Below are 21,824 nucleotides of genomic sequence, written 5' to 3'. Positions count from 1 at the left end.
TGGCTGCAAAGCACCCACCAGCTGTTCAGGCCTGGCCAGGAGTGCCTGGGCATGTAAGGTCTGAGCCCACATCTGCTAGGTACTTGCAGGGGAGGCACCCAACACATGTGTTAGAAACTCACTGGTGGGAACAGCAACTCTGAGTGTTTGGGTCCTTGCAGCCCAGAATAAGGTGGTGTGTGTAAAGGAACCATGAACTGGGGCAGAAAACATAAGAAATTTCACTTTAAAAAAATTACACACATACACACAATGGAGCTGGAGAAATGACTAGACATTTAAGAACAGTTGCTGGTCTTGCAGAGGACATAGGTTCGGTTCTCAGTACCCAAGTCAAGCAGCTCACAGCTTTAGGGACCCTCTTCTGGAATGGCATCTAAGGGCAACGAACGTACACCTATGTGCACACCCACAGAGATCTTTTTTTTTTTTTTGAAAATTTCTAAAACCAAGTAAGCATTGGAGGTAAAGATTTCAAACTGGTTTGAATTTTGCTGTTGGAGCTTGAACTGGGGAATCCAATGTACTGAGGGCCAAGGTACCCCATTCAAGACAGTCTACGAGAAGTCAGCTGGAGTAGAGCATCCACCCTGAGGCAGTGGAGACAAAGATGTTCACAGTCAGGCCAGCCTGAGCTACATGATGCTGTCGGGGGTGGAGAGGAGAGCCCAGGCTGTGTCCACAGTGTTCTTTATTCTTGTCACTCAGTTAAAGGGAAATACTAACTTCATTCACAAGAAGGGGCAAGAAGGGGCCAAGAAATGAACAGGAAAGACTCGGGCGTATTGGCCTCCAGGTCCCACTGGCCATGTGGACCCTCAGTTTATCAATATGTACATTGTGCCTTCCCAGGTAAAACTTTTTTTTTTGAGTCAGCGAGTCACAGAGCCCAGGTTAACCTTGAGCTTGCTACGTCACTAGAGCTGACCCTGAACTCTGATCCTCCCACCTCCACCTCAAGTACCGAGTCCCAGGCTTGCACCACCGCGGCCGGCTTTCGAAGGGGAAGCGCTAGCCTTCCTCAGGGCGCGTCTTTCCCCCTTCTCATCTTTAGAAAATAAACTATTGATTTTGTTTCCAGGGTAATTTAAGAAGCAATAGGGATCCAGCTGGTAGCAAGCAAATATAAACGTTACAATTAATTATTTTGGTCATCACGTCAACCTAGTGATGGTTGGAGGAAGGGATTGAGTGTGGGCCGCCTGAGCAGGATGCCGTAGGTGACATTCAGGGATTAGAGACCAACTACCCAAGGATCTCGGATGCTGAAAAGGCCCCGCTACCCACTCATGATCAAAGCCCTCCCTAGCCCATGTTTCTAGGATGCCCTGCTATGTCTCTCTGCCCTTCAGCATCCCTCAGATTTCCCATTGCTCTTCCGGCCTGTCTCATTCAGCTTTGCTATCAACATTCAGACTCCAGATTTCCAGCTACTTCACTGTTCAAGCCTCTGAGCACCCCGTCACCCACCCACCCCCAGCCCCTGGCTGCCCTTGTGTGTCTCCCACGATGTCACGGTACTGAGGGCTAGACTCAGTCTCTTTTGCTAAGGGTGAGAGCTACCCCAGAGCAGCCCTCTCCTCTTGTTCCCACAAGGCCGTGGGAAACCCAAAGGCCCCAGCTTTTCATTTAATCATGAAATGGCCTTGGGCCAAAAGCAATAACAATGTGACAAACTTTTCACGGTGACTTGCCTGTGCTGATGAGCTGTGTGTGCGCACGCGTGCCACTGTGCATGCGTGTGTGACTGGGGAGCGGAATGGAAGGTTACTGCTTCAGTTGGATCATGACTGGCATTGGAAAGACAGCATCTGGCTGCTTATATTAAATGCATTTGCAGAACTATTTTTTGTTGTTGTTTTTGGAGTTGGCAGACATTATAAATACTTAACACGGTATTGATCGCCTCTTATTCTTAGTGTTCTGAACCAAGTCCTTATTCGGTTTTCATTTAGCAAACAAGGAAACTGAGCACAATGATGTTTGTGGCTTACCCATGTGCACTGAACTTCCTCTGTGGAAGGCAGGTGTAAGCGTGTGATTCCCAGTTCTTGGGGAGCTGATGCAATAAGTAAATAAGCCGGGCGGTGCTGGTGCACGCCTTTAATCCTAGCACTCAAGAGGCAGAGGCAAGTGGATCTCTATGAGTTCGAGACCAGCCTGGTCTACAGAGAGAGTTCCAGGACAGCCAGGCCTGTTACTGGGAAACTCTGCCTTGAAAAAAAAAAAACCAAAAGAAAAAAGTAAATAAATAAATCTTTAAAGAAAATCTTAAAAATTAATTATATCTTGATACAGGTTTCACTATGTAGCCTACCTAGACTGGCCTTCTCAAATTTGTGCCAATCCTCCTGCCTCTGCCTCCTAAGTTCTAGGATTACAGTTATATACCAACATACTTGGCTTTGGTGAATTTTTTTTAAAGATTATATTAGTGTTCATTGTTCTGTTTCTCTTACATGTATGGTCTCCTTAAGGTGATCTATGAAAACATGCTCCCTTAGGTAGAGACACTTAATGTACCTTAGCTTGTTTGTTTTTAGCTGGCATTCTTAGAGGGCGTCTCTAGCTTTCACTCAGTGCTGGGCGATGTTCCTAATACCTCACAAATGTTGGTCATTTAATTGGGCACACCTTGGGCCAGGGTCTGTGAGTGCGGGTCTTCCTTCCCCGAGTGCGTAAGAGCCAGGACTGCCCAGGCCATCTGTGAACAGCGACGTCTTCAGTGTTACCACTCCACAGCTCAGAGACTTTGCAAAGCCTGGCCCGTGACAGAGCCTCAGCAAGCTGTTGAGTGAATGAATGAACTCTACGTTAAAGTCCCATCAGCTATGTTATTTCGGGGAACACCTGTCCCTAGGTAGAGAAAGGAAAAATGACAAGAGTCCCAGGCTAGACAGCCTGGAGGTGGGAAGCTGCTCTCCAAGTCAGTGAAGTGAAGAAAAAGCTGCCCCTCCCCTCTGAGGGAAAGGAATCCTGCCTCCTTTATCCAAGAGGACTGCTGTAGCTCGAATTCTAATTGGTCTTAATAATAAAGACCTGGGTAAATACTAAGATCAGAGAGACAAGGGAGCAAGCAACAGCCACTTCTCGCCTAGCCAGCTCCTCAGCCTAACAAGTGGGCTGTCTCCGCCTGCCTTCTATTCCTCTCTACCCAGCCATATCACCTCCCTAGTGCTGGGATCAAAGGTGTGAGCTCTGTTTTCATTTTCTTTTTAGATTGATTTAATCTCAAGTAGCCCAGGGTGGCCTTGAACTCCTGATCTTCCTGCTCCCAGCTCCCAAGTGTTGGGATTAAAGGTGTGTGCCACCACTGCCTAACCTCTATGGTTAACTTGTGGCTAGCTCTGCCCTCTGATCTTCAGGCAAGCTTTATTTGTTAGAGCACAAACAAAATATTACCACAGACTGCCTTAAGTCAATGTTTCAGTATTGTCTTGGTCTCTTTGGCTCACACACACACACACACACACACACACACACACACACACACACACAAACAATGCGGCCTAGGGAAGGCATTGAACAACCCATCCCAGGGCCTTGCCTACTGCAAGAAAGGGATTCTCCTCTTGGAAGGGCACCCTCAGGGTGGGGTAGCCGAGAATGGTGCTCACAACTTGACCTCTACTCTACAGAGAGGTCTACTGAGCACACAGCTTTCTAGATATTTCCTCGCCAGAATCTATTTGTTCTGCACACAGCCTGGTACAGTTCCAGGCTGCAAGGGAGGCCTACCCTGGGGGAGAAAGAATACCTTCCACCTACCCTCCCTTTCTCCCTTCCTTCTCCCTCCTCTTCTTCCCTCCCCCTCTCCTTCCTTCCCTCTCTTCCTGTTTCTTCTTTGCTTTCTCCAAGCATTACAGTCTTGTCCTTCCCAATCTGGGCAGTGGTTGCACACACCTTTAATCCCAGCACTTAGGAATCAAAGGCAGGAGGATCTCTGAGTTCGAGGCCAGTCTGGTGTACTCAGCTAGTTCTAGGACAGCCGAGTCTACACAAAGAAACCCTGGTTCAAAAAACTAAAAAGAAAACAACAACAATAACAACAACAAACCTTTCCTCATTTCATAGTGTCCTCAGGGAGCAGAGCAGAGGTTGCGGGGGCTATGGCTTCCCTTCTGAGCCCTGTCTCTATTAATTAGAAGACAAAAACTAATAAAAGAATCAAAGACACTTTGCTTTACAGAAAAATCAAACATTAATTAATAAATAAACGTAAGGACTCAGGTGTTTGAGAGTTTCTCGAGGGCCACCTCTTATTGCAACTTAATTAACAAACTCACAGAGAAGCATAGGGCAATCAAACCAAGGGTGTCAGCCGGTGATTCAGGGCTGTGGCATGCCGAAGCCTTCATTAGTCCCACCCGCTTCCGTGAAAGCTAAGTAGGCTTGCGCTCCACTCGGGGACTAATCCATTAGTCACTGCAAAATCTCCGAGGACAGGGGTGTCCGTTTCAAACCTAATTTGCAGCCGTTTGCTCAGTTTAGTGGTTTTAGAAGGGGATTCATCTGCTTTGACCCTACTATATTTGGTTGCTTGACATAGATATTGAGGTCCTCCCGTCCCCTGTCACAAAGCCGCGATGTAATATTAACAATTCGTTTCCCTGATAGCAGCTCCATTTGTCAAAGGCTTGGACCCAGGCCCGTAGAGAAATGTCACTCTCAGCCACTTGGTGATTTTTTTCCCCTCAAATATCGTGCATGCCTTAGTTCTACAAAAATGGTTCCAAGGAAAGAAAAGACTGGAAGGCAGAGGGAGAGGAAGGCAGATGAGCAAGGGAGGAGGAAGAGGCAAGAAGAGAGCAGCCAGGAGGTAGGATGTTCAGACAAGGAGACCTGGGAAGGGATGCAGGAGTCCACACTCACAGAAATGTCCCTCCCTCTCGAGGATGAACAGAGTCCACAGGGACAGCAGCTGGTTGCACTGTGAGGCTCAAGCCATGAATAGCACTAAATGAGGCTAGGTGCTCCAGGCCCAGGCTGCCCACGGGATAGGGCGCCAGGCCTGGAGGTTGGGGAGCCAAGGAAGTGATTCTTTTCTGTTGGCTTAGGGCCTGCACATAAATCTACTGATATTTTAATTATCATCTGTGGCCCCACAGCCTTGCAGTCAGCGCCACGCCAGCCACTTATGCCATGACCTGGCAGACCTTCTGGTCCCACAGCTGTGGCTGCGATATTTAGGTTTAAATTAAATCTCTATTGTTCTATTTATCAGTAAGACTCAGGAGTCAAAAGCTGGGGTGGAAACCTGCTAGCTCAGAAAGGCTGAGTAGCAACTAGCTGACCTTGCTCTTTGGTCCGAGACGCGACAAGAGACATAGCTCTTCCCTTGTCCCAGAACTAAAAGGAAGCTCAAACTCCAGACTTTACCCTTTTCTTCCCGTGTGTCTTCTCTATCCAAACTGCTGGCTTCTCTGTGGCTAATTCCAGTAATCTGGGCACTAGCTCCACCCTCTGATCAAGGTAAACTTTATTTCCCTAAGATTTATTTAAGAGTCTCAGAGTATCACAGTGCAATCAAAATATCCCATAGCGTTCCCCCTTTTCTGTCTAAATAAAAAGGAAAAGTTCTAACTCTCACACAGTAAAACTATATACTGTAAGAACAATTATCAGGTAAGAATTAAGTTTACACCAGGCAGCCGTGACACATGCCTTTAATCCCAGCACTCAGGAAGCAGGGGCAGGCAGACTGTGAATTTAAAGCCAGCCTGGTCTACAAAGCTAGTTTCAAGACAGCCAGAGATGTTACACAGAGAAATCCTGTCTCAAAAAACAAAAATACAAACAAAAAAATTTTTTTAAATTACATTTAATTTACAGTATACAGTCCATTTATATTTAACAAATTCAGAGAAATCACTCCATTATCTATTCTATCTTGGTGAGTCCAAAGTTTTATACCTAAACCATTTTCTATCATTACTTGTATGATCATCCTAAAAATATCTTTTTAGACCTAAAAGCATCATCTCAGATAAACAACTTAAGTTTTTATGTTTCTCAACCTTATAAACTTTACATCTCTTATGTAAATTTCTTTTCTGAAATTTGGTAACTATAACTATCTAGTCTTCAACCCCAACAGAGACCTGAAAAGGATATAATATGACCTGAGTAAACAGGAAGTGCAGAGCAAATAACTTCTAAAACTATAGAAATGACAGAGACAGCAGCTGCCTGGATAGTCACCTAAGTTTCCAATGTTGGGACTCAAGGCCTAAGAATCTCTGGCAGACTTTTCAGTGAAGCAGGAATTTTGAAGAACTGTCCAACCTTGTCTTGTAAAAGTTCAGCAGTTGCTTTCTTTTGTATCCTGCTCATCCAATTTAGACAGCATACTGTCAGCAGGTGAGTCAAGGGTAGTTTCTTGCCCAGTGGCTAATTTTGCCACAACCAAAGCAAACTCCATATGAATGTTCTTTGATGTCCATCATCCTTTTTTGAAGTAGATTAGTGCTACCAAGAGCAGAGGTGTCTCATTATCATGAAAAGCCTTATGTTATGAAAACATCTTAAATACCATATTCTGTAGGTCTCTGAAGTGTTTGAAGATCACTTGTGTATGTATGTATGTATGTATGTATGTATGTATATGCTTGATCTTGAAGACATACCTATCATGACTACAAGATGACTACTAACCTGTGTTTCTTAATTATACCTTTTAAAATAAGCTGCATAGATATAATACCTTAAACAAGAGTAGAAACATATATAGTATAAGAAAAATAATTTTACGTTTGTAGAAATACACAAAATACCTTAAGAGTAGAAACATATATAGAGTATATTCTAGCAAAAGTAACCTTAAATTTGTATCAATGTACAAAAATCCATACCAATGTAAAATATTTGAGATTAATAGTTGCTCTTTAGTTTAAAGTAGACTCAATAATCTACCCTTTTATCCTATCATTTCTATAGCCCCCATTTTCCTTTTCAGAAGGAGATCCTTGAATCTAATCTCCCTTGTTTAGTTTCCTCCCTTACTGTGACCAGTAACAATTTGCAAACAACCCCTCAAATGGTGACAAACGTCCATAACCCACATACATTCACACACCAGACACACACACGCGCACACACACACATACACACACACACACACACTAGTAGGTGCTTGTTACCTAATTCAACAATAAGACTCAAGCTGCAGCCCCTGCCCCGAGAGGACCCTGCCCCCAGCCTTCTCTGATAAGTCAGACTTTGGCTGGGCATCAGGGTGCGCACCTCTAACACTGCGCTTGAGCAGGAGGAGGAACAGGAGCCCAAGTCCAGCCTGAGCTGCATAGGGAGTCTGAGGCCAGCCTGGGCCACATTAAATTCTATCTCAAGAAAAACAAAAACAAGTCAGGCTTCATAAGGAAGATGTCTTGGAAACTCTCTGTGCTTCCCTCACCTGTGAAATCCCCCAGGAATTCTGGGACTTGTTTTCCCTTCCATGCTCACGTGTTTCCACGGTCATGCGTTTCTATGCTCTCATGTATGGTACTTTTCCTCAATTTGCTTACATGGCTTGCATGGTTCAGTCTTCGAATTAGCGGTTTTGGCTTGTCTTCTCTATTCTTTGCTGGTTTTTTGTTTGTTTTTTCTTTCCTTTTCTGTTTTGTTGGGGGCAATGAGCTCTCCTCCCTGCAACACTACATGCATTGTGGTTTGTCTATTGATTGTCAGGGCTTGAGAAGGAGCTGCCTGTGGCACAGCCAGCTGCCTACAGGGACCTGGACTTCCTCCAGCTGCCCTAAACCAGGACAGCAACTGTTAGGTACAAGTCTAAACCAGGATCTAAGTGCAACCACATCCTGAGCTGGACGCGATAGACATGTAACATCCAGAGAGAGGCGTGCTCAGAGCCAGTGTCTCTGTCCCCACAGAACCTCCAGCCTTTAACAAGAGTTCAGATGTAATGGGCCAGCTGCCCTCATCAGCGATTGCAGAACTAGGCCCTGCCTTAGTCAGACCTCCCTTTTGTAATTGCCATGTTCCTCTTGAGCTCAGGCTGTCCACACTGTGATGACACACCTGAGGCTTCTGCAGAGTGGAGTCTGTCCTCAGAGAAGGACAGAACGGAGTTCAGGGGAGGGAGAGAGCAAGAGAGTTGAGTCTGGGAGCTGCCCCTCTCTGCTCTGCCTAGGGCTCCGGGAAGAGTGTTGACAGTCAGCAGACAGGTAGACCCCCCTTGGAGGATGTTTGGTGGGATGGGACTGGACCTGTCAGATAAAGGATTCTAAAGAATTTAAGTACCAAACAGCAGCTCTGCCCTTAGCAGCAGAGGCTCTGGCTTTCCTCACCCCAGGAAAGGAGCCTCGGGCAGAAGAGGAAGATCAAGTGTGTGGAAGGAAATAAAGGCTCACACAGCCTGAACCAAGAGAAAAGTCCCAGCGATATCAAAGGCTCAACATGCATGTAGAATATTCTCTCGAAGCTCCAAGCTTCTAAATGAATCCATAGTGGGTAGAGAATATGTGGAAACAAGTGCATGCCAGAAACCAAGCTCAGGGACTTAAAGAACCACACCTATTACCCCCTGAAAGGGAGGGGTAAATAATCCAGCTTGACTACTGCCTCAGCCCCGCTCAGCTCTGCCTTCCTCAGTTCATTGGCGTGGTTTGCAAGCGTGTCCTCACATAACGGTTGCTTTGGTGGACTTTGCATGGTGGGTTTCTGTCCTCAACTTCAGAACCAAGAAGAAGACGCTCTTCTCCTGGACCTATTTTCTAAAAGACCCTTCCTAGAAAACTTTCCCACCCCGGAAAGTTATCCCCTGGGATCAGACCCTAATTGAAAAGGAAGAGGGAAGCCTGGTTAAGACGGGACGACAGAACTGGGGCTGACCACTGGGCGACCTGAAACGTCTGCCCTTGGGATGCTGGCTCATCACTGCAGGACACATAGAAGCATCTGTAGTCCCTCACATGAAAATTCTAGAAATCAGAGCCACAGTCTGTTACATGGACAGTCTCCTCATAGATATTTTCAGATGAGCAGAACTGACCTTAGGCAACAGCAAGATTTATAGATGTATGAACTTGTCTGTCTGGAAATTGAAGTCACATTCTTGTATTTGTAAAGCAAATGCTTCACCAATTGAATTACCCTCCCAGCTCTCAACTATCTTTTGTAAATGATACCCATTAGCCAACGTGGCTACTTTATTCGGACTACAATGGCTTAGAACTTGCATTTATGATAAAGGCTTATTCAGTTTATTTTTATTGGTGTGTGTGTGTGTGTGTGTTCACATGCACACCTGCATGAGTTTATGAGTCCCATGTGCATGCAGGTACCCACAGAATCCAGAAGAGGGCATCAGACCCCTTGGAGACAGAGCTGCAAATTGCAAGCCACCTGATGGGAGTGCTGGGAACTGAGCTCGAGTCCTTGGTAAGAACAGCAAGTTCTCATAACTGCTGAGCCCTCTCCAGCCCAGGACTAGTATTTCTGAGCACTGAGAAGATAACTGCTGTTGACTGATAGGCCACCATCTCCCATGACATCTGCTCCCCAGTTCAGCATATGAGAGATGGGGCTCATCCATTCTCCTACCCTCAGTCAGGGAAAGCTAAAGCAGTTCAGACAAAATCATCCCAGCTAGCTAGTTCATTTCCTTCCTTCTGCTAGGTTTCAATCCCAGGACAAAGGGGAGGTGCTTATTTAACATATCAAAGCCAATACCAGCCACTAGGTTCTACCTGCATCCCTTAGTCCCTACCAGTTACAGGGTTATCCTGGCTGGCACACCCTGTACTCTATCCTAAACTGTCCAGCCCAGGGTCTGGGCTGCTCTGCCCTATGGGATCCAACCATTTTGGTTACCTGCTCTCTTGGTACCTTTAGGCCTCCTGGCTATTGCACCTGGGTTTTTTTTTTTTTAGAATGGGATAATTAAACTTAGCCTGGGGTGTTTCCTGTCTCCTTCCCCAGGAACTCACTCTCTCCCGCTCTCTTATCTATCTATCTATCTTTCTGTCTGTCTATCTATCCCTGCTCTCTAATCTCTGGGGCAGTGGCACTTTCAATGGAAGATTATAATCCCACTTCCACAACAAAGGACCTCCTGAGGGTGTCTTGGAAAGGAAGTGTTGCTAATTCCATCCCTTTTCTAGAGTTGATCTGGGTCATGAACCAAGCCTGACTCACAAGGCTCCTAGGGACACAGTCCCTGGTTCTGGTCCTCCTGGTGACAGCCTGAGGGTGGTTCAATCAAAAGCATCAGAGCTGCCTAGCTTGGTGATGTCTGAACCCTTGGCTCAGTTGTAGCTGTTGGGTTCTGACACAGACCTCGAGCCACAGAGACAGAGAACCGGCTGAGATGACTCAGCTGGCCCCAAGCCCAGAAGATGCATGCCGTGCCTTCCCGCAGACAAAATAAGATTAGAGAGAAGCAGAGCAGAAAGTCCCCAGCCTCAAATACAAATGCTCTCCACCCCGTCAGCACACAGGCACGATAATTTGCCAAAATCCAAATCGTCCAAGAAAGAACAACCATGCAAATCAAATTGCTTATTAAGCCCAATTATCCCTGTCCACATTCATTTCCTTGCTGGAGGTTACTCAGCACCATCCCCCCGGTCATTTGTTCCAATCACAGATGCCCAAGTGTTCCTGAAGACAGGTGACCACTCTCAGAAATAAATCAGAGGAAAGCGGCAGGTGCTGCCCCCAGGAAGAACCACAGTGGGACTCTGTGCCTCTGTGGCACGCTCTTCTTTGGACCATGTGTGAAGACAGTGCCACCTCCATCAGTCTGGGATCACTGATCCACAGTGGTGACCAAGAGCCTCCTCCAAACCCACACCACAGTCAGACTTTCTTTTAGGAATGCCAGCCACAAATAATGACACTGAGATGACTTATTAATTATGAAAGCTTGGCCTTTAGCTTAGGCTTGTTCCCAACTAGCTCTCTTTTTAACTTTCTTTTTTTTTTTATTCTTTGTGTCTTTCACGTCATACATCCCGATCCCCTTGCATTTGCCCTCTGCCCCTGTAGTCCCACCCGCAAAATATAACAAAATAAAATTTAAGGGAAAAAAAGGGGAGGAGAAGGAATTGTTAGGAATTTTCCTAATGCTAGTTCTCTGCCAACTCAAAACTCCCAATTAAGCCAAATCACAACAAGCCAAATTAAAAAATATCCAGGTTTAATGGGATTCCTGAGCTCTTGGGTGGCCCCGAGGGGGAACCAGGAGGCCACAAACACGACGGGGGGGGGGGGGGGGGAGAGGCTGGGGGGGGACGACACCACCTGATCCTCTTTTGGGAGTTCACTTAAATACCCTGTGGGAGTGGTCCTGACCGCCCCCCAGGGAGGGGTCAGCACCTGGCATGCTGGGATTTGGAGTCCACACCAATACAACTCTCAGACCTGGGGGCTGGGAGCTATGCTCCCAACTTAAAGGGAGTGAAAGAAGAAAGAAGGCACCCAGCATCAACAACAACAACAACATACACGCACACATATATATTACACACATACATCACACACACACACTTACACACATACATCACACACATATTATACATTCACATGCATACACACATATTATACACTCTCACAAACACATAACACATATACAGTAAGGGTTATGGGTAAACCTTTTCTTTTTTATTAGTTTTGTTTTTCTCTTGACTTTATTACACTGTGGAGAGTGGGTCATGTTCATTACCCCAGCACGCTCTTGTACACTCTTACCATCACACCAACCCCCTCCTCCACGGGATCCCACAGGTACACACAATGAACGCCTGCGTGGTGGCTAGCCTCAGTTATCAACTTGGCAGGATCTAGAATAAGCTAGCAGACAAACCTCATAGCACATCTATGAATGAGGTTCTAGACTGGGCCACCCTGAATGTAAGCACCATCCAGTGGGCTGGGGTCCCAAACTGAATCAAAAGGAGAAGCGAGCTGAGCACCAGCGTCCATCCCCTCCGCTTCCTGATTGTACATGTGATGGGACCTGCCGCCTCCAGCTCCTGCCGCCTCCAGCTCCTGCCGCCTCAAGCGCCTGCCGCCTCAAGCTCCTGAGCCTCAAGCGTCTGCAGCCTCAAGTTCCTGCCGCCTCAAGTTCCTGCCGCCTCAAGCTCCTGCCGCCTCAAGCGCCTGCCACCTCAAGTGCCTGCCTCCATAGCTTCTCCACGGTGGGGACCATGGGGGCTGTCCCCTCAGTCTAGGAACTCAGATAATCCCTTCCTTCCCAAACCTGCTTTCACCATTTATAACAGCAAGGAGGGAAGTAAGGAATGTAGCCATGGCTCCCTCTAGACTCTCCCCAGAGTTGTCAGCCTCCTCCAGGATGACATCTCGGGACTGTCAGGGGAGACAGGTGCCGACTGCGGTCCCTAGGGGCTGCAGTCATCGGGGACGGATGCTCACAGCAGGTCAAGGGAGGTTGGAAAGAAAAGCGATGCTAAGAATGAGCACCTGCAGGACTGACTGGGCATTCCTCGCCGTTTGGAATTGTTGGAGCTATAGACCTTACCGCCTCGAGAGCATCTGAAGTCTATTAAGAGAAGAAAAGCGAGGGACTGTGCCCAGACAGGAGGTTGGAGGACACGCGCCAACCCCAGCTCAGAAATCAAACGAGTCCTGGTCGCTCTTACTCCGTAAAGAGCACGCTGAGGGGAGACGTGAAAGTGTAGGAAGACTACAGATGGGAAGTGACAGAATTAATTTCATTTTATTACTTTTGCAAAGGCGACTTGGCTGGGCGCGCAGACACAGACACGCGCTAGCTTCATCCTTCTCCGACTCTCACTGTTTGGAGTGACAAAATACTCCACATACATCTTCCAGATCACCCCAGCCCCACAGCTGCAAGCCGAAAGAAATGAAAACACATGTCCACACAGCTCTACATGTGAGCACTCACAACGCTGCCACTCAGGCTCAACACACCACGGGGACCACCCAGACACCTGTCCCCTGGTGAGTCAACTACAAAAACAAAGGGCGGTTGAGATGGCTCAGTAGGCGAAGACATTTGCAGCTCAAGCCTGGAATCCACATAAAGATGGAAGAAGAGAAGCCGTGTCTCAAGAAAAAAAAAAATCAAGAAAAAAAATCGCTGGAATTTACCCTGATTGTGGTGGGATACATGTTAGTCTATACTCGTGTTGACAGTTGGCCTATAGCTGTGGTGTCGTGGTTTGAACGGGAATGGTTCCTATAGCTGTAGTTTGGATACTTGGTCCCCAGCCATTGGAACTGTTTAGGACAGATTAGGAGGTGTGGGCTTGTTGAAGGACGGGCATCACTGGGGCCCAACTTGGAGGTTTCACACATGCCATCCCAAGGTTGTAGGTAACGATGTGAGCTCTCAGTTGCTCCTTTCCTCTGCCCTCGCAGACTCCCACCCTCTGAACCCAGAAGACAAACACTTATTTCATAAATTGGCTGGGTCATGGCGGTTTATCACAATAGAAAGGTAAGCCAAGACATGTGTGTACCATCACCAACTTGGCACCCACAAAAAGCTGATTTGACTATCTGGTTATTTTTTTAAAAAAAATAATATACTATTTCTAAAACATATCTGGCCCAGGGTCTGGGGAGACGGGTGGTGGGTGAAGTGTTGTACAAGTATGAGGAACTAAGTTGGGAGCCCTAATGCTCACATAAACAATGGGTAGGAAATCGCATATCTTAATCCCTGTGCTAGGGAGGTGGAAAAGACAGCCCTGGGACTCACCCATCAGCTAGTCTAGCCAAAGCAGCAAACTCCAGGCTTAGCAAAGAAGGCAGGGGCTGGAGAGATGGCTCAGCAGTTAAGAGCACTGGTTGTTCTTCCACAGGACCCAAATTTAATTCCCAGAATGCACATGGTGGCTCACAGATGTGTGTAATTCCAGTTACAGGTGTTCCAACACTCTCTTCTGGAGGCAGGTGCACCAAGCACATAAATAACTCCAGATACTCACCCATACACTTAAAACTATAATAGATAAAACGAAAAGACAGAAGGTGGCTGAGGGGGCACTCAACACTGATGTCCGGCCTCCACACACACGTTTACACAGGTACATAAGCACCTGTACATGCCCACACACATATACACCCCCCCCACACACACACACAAACGTACTTAGTTTAAATTTCATTTTTGCAATCTAACTCAATCTTCTCAATGAGACAGTCTTTGGAAAAGAATCAGGTGGTCTTTTTACTTGAAGGAGTCTTTGGAGAAAATCTGTATGTTCAATGCCTGAATGAACTGGTCCCCTGAGGGTTTGTGATTATTATTTTTTTTAAGCAAGGGGTGAGAATCCAGGAAGCAGCTGAGGTCCCTGAAGAACTGCCATTCTGGCCCCTGGCTATCTCTCTCCAGGCTTAACACCGAGTGATTCAGAGAGGCATGGGGGCCTGAGACTTTAGCCAAAGCAGGAGCTGAGCTTTAATAAGCACCTATGACAAGCTCTGATGTGACAAATACAAAAGCGTGTCTAGTGCTCCTCTTCCCTGGTGGGCCCTTCTTTCTCTTCCTCGTCCATATCCGTGCGAGCATCCTCAATACCGCATCTTCCTTATTTTCCACACAGGCAAATCTGTCTTTGAAGAAGATAACAAGAAAGCTCATCCCAGGAATCACCTCCTGATCATCAAATCTTCGAATATATATTTAAATGAGCTTCCCCTGCTGGTGTGCCAGGGGGTGGGTGTGCTAAACCCTGGAGGTCTCCCTGCTATTTTGCCAACACAGAGGCAAGGCAAATGCTCAGATAACCTTGTGTTGTGTGCTTGTTAAGTGGCGGGATGGACATCAAAGAACTGGTAGAGATGGCAGGATAACTAATTTGTGGAGTCCAGGGGGTGATTACAGAGTCCCCGGCAACAGGTTCTGGTGTGCCTTGAAGTTCTCCTTAGTTTTATGGAAAGCTAGGGATGGAGAGGGTGCCCCAGTTCTGTGATCCTGAGGCCCCTGCTGCCTCAGTAATGCCCTCTCCAGTTCTCTTCTGAAGAAAAACTTCCGTCCTCTCCAGGCACTGTCCCTGTCCTGATGCTACCCTGACTGGGTGGGGGTTGAGGGGAGCTGGGACTGTGGACTCCTGGCTTTTCTTCTCCATGAAGAAGAGGGACTCCCTGACCTGTGGAACTGTCCAGAGGGTCCCAGAGGACTCTCGAACATGGCAGTGTCTCTTCCATCTTCCATCAGGCACTGGTTCACAGAAATGTTCTTCCCCACGGTTGTGTTTCTCGTTAAAATCTACAGAAGAGTCTGAGCCAGAAATGATGACATGATTGATTCTTCCTGACTCAGAGACAAAGGAGGAGCCAGGGATGGGTGGAGACAGGTCACGATACATGGTCCAGATGTTTCTGCAGGAATGCGTGTTTTGGGCACGAGCTTGATGTTGCAATGAAAGCTATTTGGTTTCAGAAGAGTAAGCTGTTGAGTCCCAGTGTGTGTGTGTGTGTGTGTGTGTGTGTGTGTGTGTGTGTGTGTGTGTAGTAGAATTCTCAAAATATGAAAAGCATAATTCTCATGAGTTGGATGGGAGCATCTATCCACATCATAAACTAATGGGGCTGCAGAGTTGATTCCCAACAGGAAGTGAGACCGTGAACCCCAGGGAGAGAAAGCACACTGGGAGGCATACTGAATTTGAGGCAGCCATTTTAATGGAGAGCAAAACCTGATTGCTTCAGCTATCTTTAATACCACTAAGAAAAACATTATACTTTGTATAGTTAATGTTTTAATTTTACCACTATTCATAGTGGGGTGTGTGTTTGTGTGTGTGTGTGTGTGTGTGTGTGTGTGTGTGTGTGTGAGAGAGAGAGAGAGAGAGAGAGAGAGAGAGAGAGAGAGAGAGAGAGAGACTGTGAAGGTACATATGATCTGTGGAGGTCAAAAGGCAATTTTGTGGAATCAAGTCTCTCATCTTCATATGGATTTCGGGGACTGAACTGTAATCATCAGGATTTTGTGGTGAGTGCCTTTACCTGCTGAGCCATCTGGTCTATGGTCTGATGTTTCAAAACATCATTTATTTAGTATTATTTTGTATATGTTTTCTCTGTTCAGCTTCTACTTTTCCATAGTTGTGAAGTATCTAGGCCCTAATTAGTGACAGATTAAAGTTTAATATCCATTATTCAATGTATTTGGGACCAGAAGTGCTTCTAATTTGGGATGATTTTTCAGATCTTGGAATATCTGCACATGTATGATAGGATATGATGGAGGAGGGATTCAAGTTCAAACAAAATCAATTTATGTTTCATATACACTATACACAAGTACACTGGAGGTAATTTTGTAAAATATTCTTATATATTTATTTTTAATTGCGTGTGTGTGTGTGTGTGTGTGTGTGTGTGTGTGTGTGTGTGTGTAGCTATGTTGATGTGAGTGCTGGGAACCAAACCTGGATCCTCTGCAAGAGCAGCAAGCAGCAAACATTCTTAACTGTGGAACCATCTCTTCAGACCATTATACAATACTTTTAATTGAAGCAACATCACATCATAGTTTTCCCACCTATGGCACCATGTCAACACTTAGAAAGTTTCTGCCAATGGGGAGACTGTTATGACTTAGTGGTGGGACCAGTGTTAGGGTTTAGCCATAGAGTACCTTGGTATGTTGATACCAAAGAGTATGATACAAAGAGATCACACCAGGCAACAGGTCTCACTCAAGAGGTTTATTGGGGTGGAGGGGAGGCTGCCTCTGAGAGAGAGTGGAAGAGGAAAGAGGACGGGAATAGAAGGCACTGGCTTTTTATAAGAGGGTATAGCGCATGTGCATGGGGAGAAAATAGGACTCATGGCAACAGTGGAAATGTGTCCAGGTTTGGTGGCTGATGAGGACATACCACTGTAGCTAGGTTACTGAAGGTGGACTTGCTGATGGGGTGTTCCAACAGAGATGGCTCAGAGGGCAGAGTGCCCGCTGTTGAAGCATGAGGAGTCAGATTTGATGCCCAGAACCAATGTAAAGAAAGTCAGAGTTATCAGCTGGTGTAACCCCAGCCAGGCAGAAGCAGAAATAGGCCCGTGCCTGGGACTTGCTGGTCAACCAGCCTCGCTACTCAGTGAGTTCAGATGCAGAGAGACCACCAACTCAGAGAGGTGAAGGGCATGCTGTGGGTATGGGGGTCATTCAGAGATTCACTAGTCTGACTCAAGTTCTGGTTTTAATAAAATAGAGGCTGGATACCCATCCATGGCACCAGGACTGCAACCCAGAGCGCTCCCAAGTCGCAGCATCTACTCATGTCAGTCTAGGGCTTATAAAGTCAGAACCCACAAGATGACACGGATTCGGTCCACACGTCGGTGGCTCTAACTTTAACATTTGTGTCTTACAGTTATCCCAGTCATTGAGCAGAGTAAGCAGGTTTGATTACAAAAGCAGAAAAGGCAGTCTTGCCAGAACGGCAAATTTTACAAGATCAGTTAATTTAAGAATAGTTTTTAGCATCTAGGGGGGAGAGAGATGGACTGCTAAGGTACAGCTTGTACGAGCTTGGCCTTTACATGTTAGAGACGTCAGTTGCTTTTCAGTCTCTCAAGCATAGAAAAATCTAAATGTAATGTCAAACACCACAGGCCCTGTGGGACAACACTTGTAACCATTACAGGGACTGAGAAAGAGCACTCAAAGCCTTGGGCCACGGCCAGGGTGGGGGGGAAGGAGGGAGGGAGGGAGAGAGAGAGCTTATAATAAGGATTGAGGGGTGGAGCAGAGGCTGCTTCCCTCCCCTCTGTCTCCCCAAAGGCTCCTGGCTATGCTTGTTCTGGATGAGTCTGATTCTTGACATGGTTGCCTGAGGTGATTCCCAACCTTTCATCTGTACTGTAAACAAATCGCAGTTTTCCCTGAATGGGAGGGAGATTCCAAAGGACACAGACTTCCTAGCCAGAGGACTCCACAGCATCGGAGTGAGCTCAGCTGACTCCCAGGCTTATGGTTTCTGTTTTATTAGTTTCCATCTAAGGAGAGTCCAGAGCAGGCTACAGAAGACCCCGTGATCCTGAGGGCCACACCCTGCAGGCCAGCACACATTTTGAAGGGATCCTCTCACCCTTCCCAGGAGCAGCCCAGCCAACAGCGGCTCTAGAGAGGGATGAGACAGCCTGCCATCTCGTGTTTAGTAGCCTCGCTTCAATTCCCTTCCTCAGAATATCGGATTTCACAGCGACAGCATCGACCTGAAAAGGCTTGTAGCTCTCAGCTAATTTCTGAAGAACAGGTGTTTCCTCTCTGTTTTCACACCTTTGTCGCTCCAAGGGACACTGTCATACGCTCCTGATAGAGCTGCTCAGGCTCATCTCTCTTGCAGCTAATTCAGGACAGAACCAACGAAGTACAGGGTTCCTGGCCTGCTGGTAATTCTGCAAATTGTTGCCACTGGTTTATTTTTATTTTTATTTGTAAATAGGAGTGTGGGTGTGGCCGCTTGAATGTAACTGCCCCCCCCAATCTCATAGGGAGTGGCACTATTAGGAGGTATGGCTTTGTTGGAGAGTATGGCCTTGCTGGAGGAAGTGTGTCAATGTGGGGGCGGGCCTTAAGGTTTCCTATGCTCAGGACACTGCCCAGTGTATCAGTCAACTTCCTGTGACCTGCATATCAAGATATAGCCAGCACCACATCTGCCTGAATGCCGCCATGCTCCCCACTATGCTCCCACCATGATGATAATGGACTGAAATTTTAAACTGTAAACAAGCCAGCAAGCAGCTCCCCTCCATCCTCTGCATCAGCTTTTTTTTTTCTTTTCAATTTTTCATGTACTTTTATTTTCTTTTTTTGGAGCTGAGGACTGAGCCTAGGGTCTTGTGCTTGCTAGACAAGGACTCTGCCACTGAGTTAAATCCCCAACCACTCATGCACTTATTTTTCTTTTAGCTTATTGGTCTCACAAGAAAAATCAGCCTTAAGCATAATACTCAGGAATTCCTAAAAGCCATGCCTTTGATGAAGAAGCTCTAGAAAGTGCAGGAGGTACTGCCTAACCATCCCAGTTTCTGTGTTTGTGACCTGGAAACAGACTGACGTTTGAATACAAAGAACTCTGTAACAGTGCTGTTCAGTAAAGTTGAATTAGTGAAAAGGAAGGGGAGAGGAATTAGTTCATGGTACTGTATCCGGATTATAGGTTAACTTATAACAGCTGGTAGGATAAATAAATCATATATTTGTGTAAATAATACACATGCATGTCTACATCCAGATGTATGTCTGTAGAGATACATATCTGCATGTATGTCAAAAGTATAGTGATGAGTTAATGTAACACATTTCTTTTTTTCCCCTCTTCTTTTTTTTGTTTTTTTTATTTTATTTTTTTTAATTTATTTATTTATTAAGGATTTCTGCCTCCTCCCCGCAACCGCCTCCCATTTCCCTCCCCCTCCCCCGATCAAGTCACCCTCCCTCATCTGCTCGAAGAGCAATCAGGGTTCCCTGACCTGTGGGAAGCCCAAGGACCGCCCACCTCCATCCAGGTCTAGTAAGGTGAGCATCCAAACTGCCTAGGCTCCCCCAAAGCCAGTACGTGCAGTAGGATCAAAAACCCACTGCGATTGTTCTTGAGTTCTCAGTATTCCTCATTGTCCTCTATGTTCAGCTAGTCCGGATTTATCCCATGCTTTTTCAGACCCAGGCCAGCTGGCCTTGGTGAGTTCCCGATAGAACATCCCCATTCTCTCAGTATGTGGGTGCACCCCTCGCGGTCCTGAGTTCCTTGCTCATGCTCCATCTCCTCTGCTCCTGATTTGGACCTTGAGATTTCTGTCCCGTGCTCCTCTGTCTCTGTCTCCTCTCATCGCCTGATGAAGGTTAATATTCATGAGGATGCCTATGTGTTTGTCTTTGGGTTTACCTTCTTATTTAGCTTCTCTAGGAACATGCATTATAAGCTCAATGTCCTTTATTTATGGCTAGAAACCAAATATGAGTGAGTACATCCCAAGTTCCTCTTTTTGGGTCTGGCTTACCTCACTCAGGATAGTGTTTTCTATTTCCATCCATTTGTATCTGCATCAGCTTTTGCCTCGGGATCTTGCCCTGTTTGAGCTCCTGTCCTGACTTCCTTCAGTGACGAACAGTAATGTTGAAGTATAAGCCAAATAAACCCTTTCCTCCCCACCTTGCCTTTTGGTCATGGTATTTCACCACAGCGACAGAAACCCTAAGATCATGGATATCTGCACATGAGTGTAGGGACCCTGGATGCCAAGGGAGGCTGTTGGATTCCCCGGAGATGGAGTTACAGGCAAGGGTGGGTTGCCCAACATGAGCCTCGCCTTTCAACCACGGAAGGAGATTCCACCATTACACTAACTACAGTCTGGCTTTCCAGTGATGTTTCCCAGCCCAGAGCATGAACTCTGTATTGCTGGTGACTGTGTTTGCCTATCCCCTGTTTGAATGTTTTGAACCTGGAACAGCACTTAGAGTGTCCTAGAAGGCTAAAGTTAGATCTTGGTGAATGCATGGAGGAATTATTCAGGGATGAACTAGAAAACAGGACAAAGCACAATGTTTGCTGGAATCCCAGATGCCCAGTGAGAGGAGGCACATGAGCCTTGATGTGTCCAAGGACAGAAAGACAAAACCACCGAAATCTAGGAAGCCTTTTTTTTTAAACCATCTCCTAATCTTGATTTTTTTTTTTTAAGAAAGCAATTAAATCTGAGTTACAGCCATGGTGGGCACTGGATTTGGTTTGTGTTCTTTGTTTCTTCAGCCTTGGGGTCCTTCAGAAATCTCTCTGGTCCTAGAGTTGTTTGCATTTTGGAGATGACATGAGAAGCCACTGCCCCTGTCAGTCAAGGCTGAGACCCCCAGCACCAAGTGTCAGTGGAAATGGGACCTCGTTCTGGGAACTGCAGGACATTTTGCATAATTGGAAGGCGAAGTTAACAGCAATAAAGAAGATTGACTTGGATGCCCAACGGTTTATGAAGCAGATCCTGAAAATTAAATAGAGCAGAGGCGACCAGTGAGCTCAGACTGTCACTTTTATAAAAGGGGCAGAGGAACCTGCCTAGGGAGGGTGCATGTGTGGTTAAATCAAGGGCTGTGGGTCAGGGCCAGGACATGACTCTCCATGTCCCCTCTCCAGCTGTGCCCATGAACAAAGTAAGAAGCATTGCTCTTAGGAGAGTTCACAGCACAGGCTCAGAGGGGACCTGGGACTGCTGGACGCACAGGTGGGGAGCTTTGACACCCTAGTGCTCTGTGGACTTGTCTTGTGGAAGCCGCTCAACAGCCCCAGGGGTGAAGATGGAGACTGTCACTCTCCTACTTCCTGTGTGTCACAGCAGGGCAGAGGAGTAAGAGCCTCCTGTGCTCCTGTGGGACTAGGAAGAAAAAAGCCACCTTAGCCTGTGTCCCTGAGTGGGAGTGAGCGGGGAAGGGAGAGATAGGGAGGGGACAGCGAGAGACCCTCTTCCTGGGGAAGCCCCTGTTTGTTCCCGCAGCCTGACCCAGACCCAGCCTGTTCTTGATTTGCTTGTTATAACACATATATATTTGGGCTGAATATGAAGCCAACAAAGTGTCCACCTCCTAATTCCTAGAGCCAGGAACCACAATGCCACAGGAATGAAAGGGACCCCATGAACGTGATTAAATGGAGGACTTTGAAATGGGTAAGTGAACCTGGATATTCAGATGCCCCAATGACATCTCAAGGGTCTTGATAGGAGGGGAGGGTTCAGAGAAAAAAGCTGTGACAATAGAGGAGGAGAGAGGAGAGAGAGGAGAGAGAGAGAGAGAGAGAGAGAGAGAGAGAGAGAGAGAGAGAGAGAGAGAGAGAGAGAAGAGCCACTGGGTTGCCTCAGGGAGAGTGAAG

Source organism: Microtus pennsylvanicus, chromosome 2 (assembly GCF_037038515.1).
Source record: "Microtus pennsylvanicus isolate mMicPen1 chromosome 2, mMicPen1.hap1, whole genome shotgun sequence".
Classification (NCBI taxonomy): Eukaryota; Metazoa; Chordata; class Mammalia; order Rodentia; family Cricetidae; genus Microtus; species Microtus pennsylvanicus.
This window is presented reverse-complemented; position numbering follows the sequence as displayed.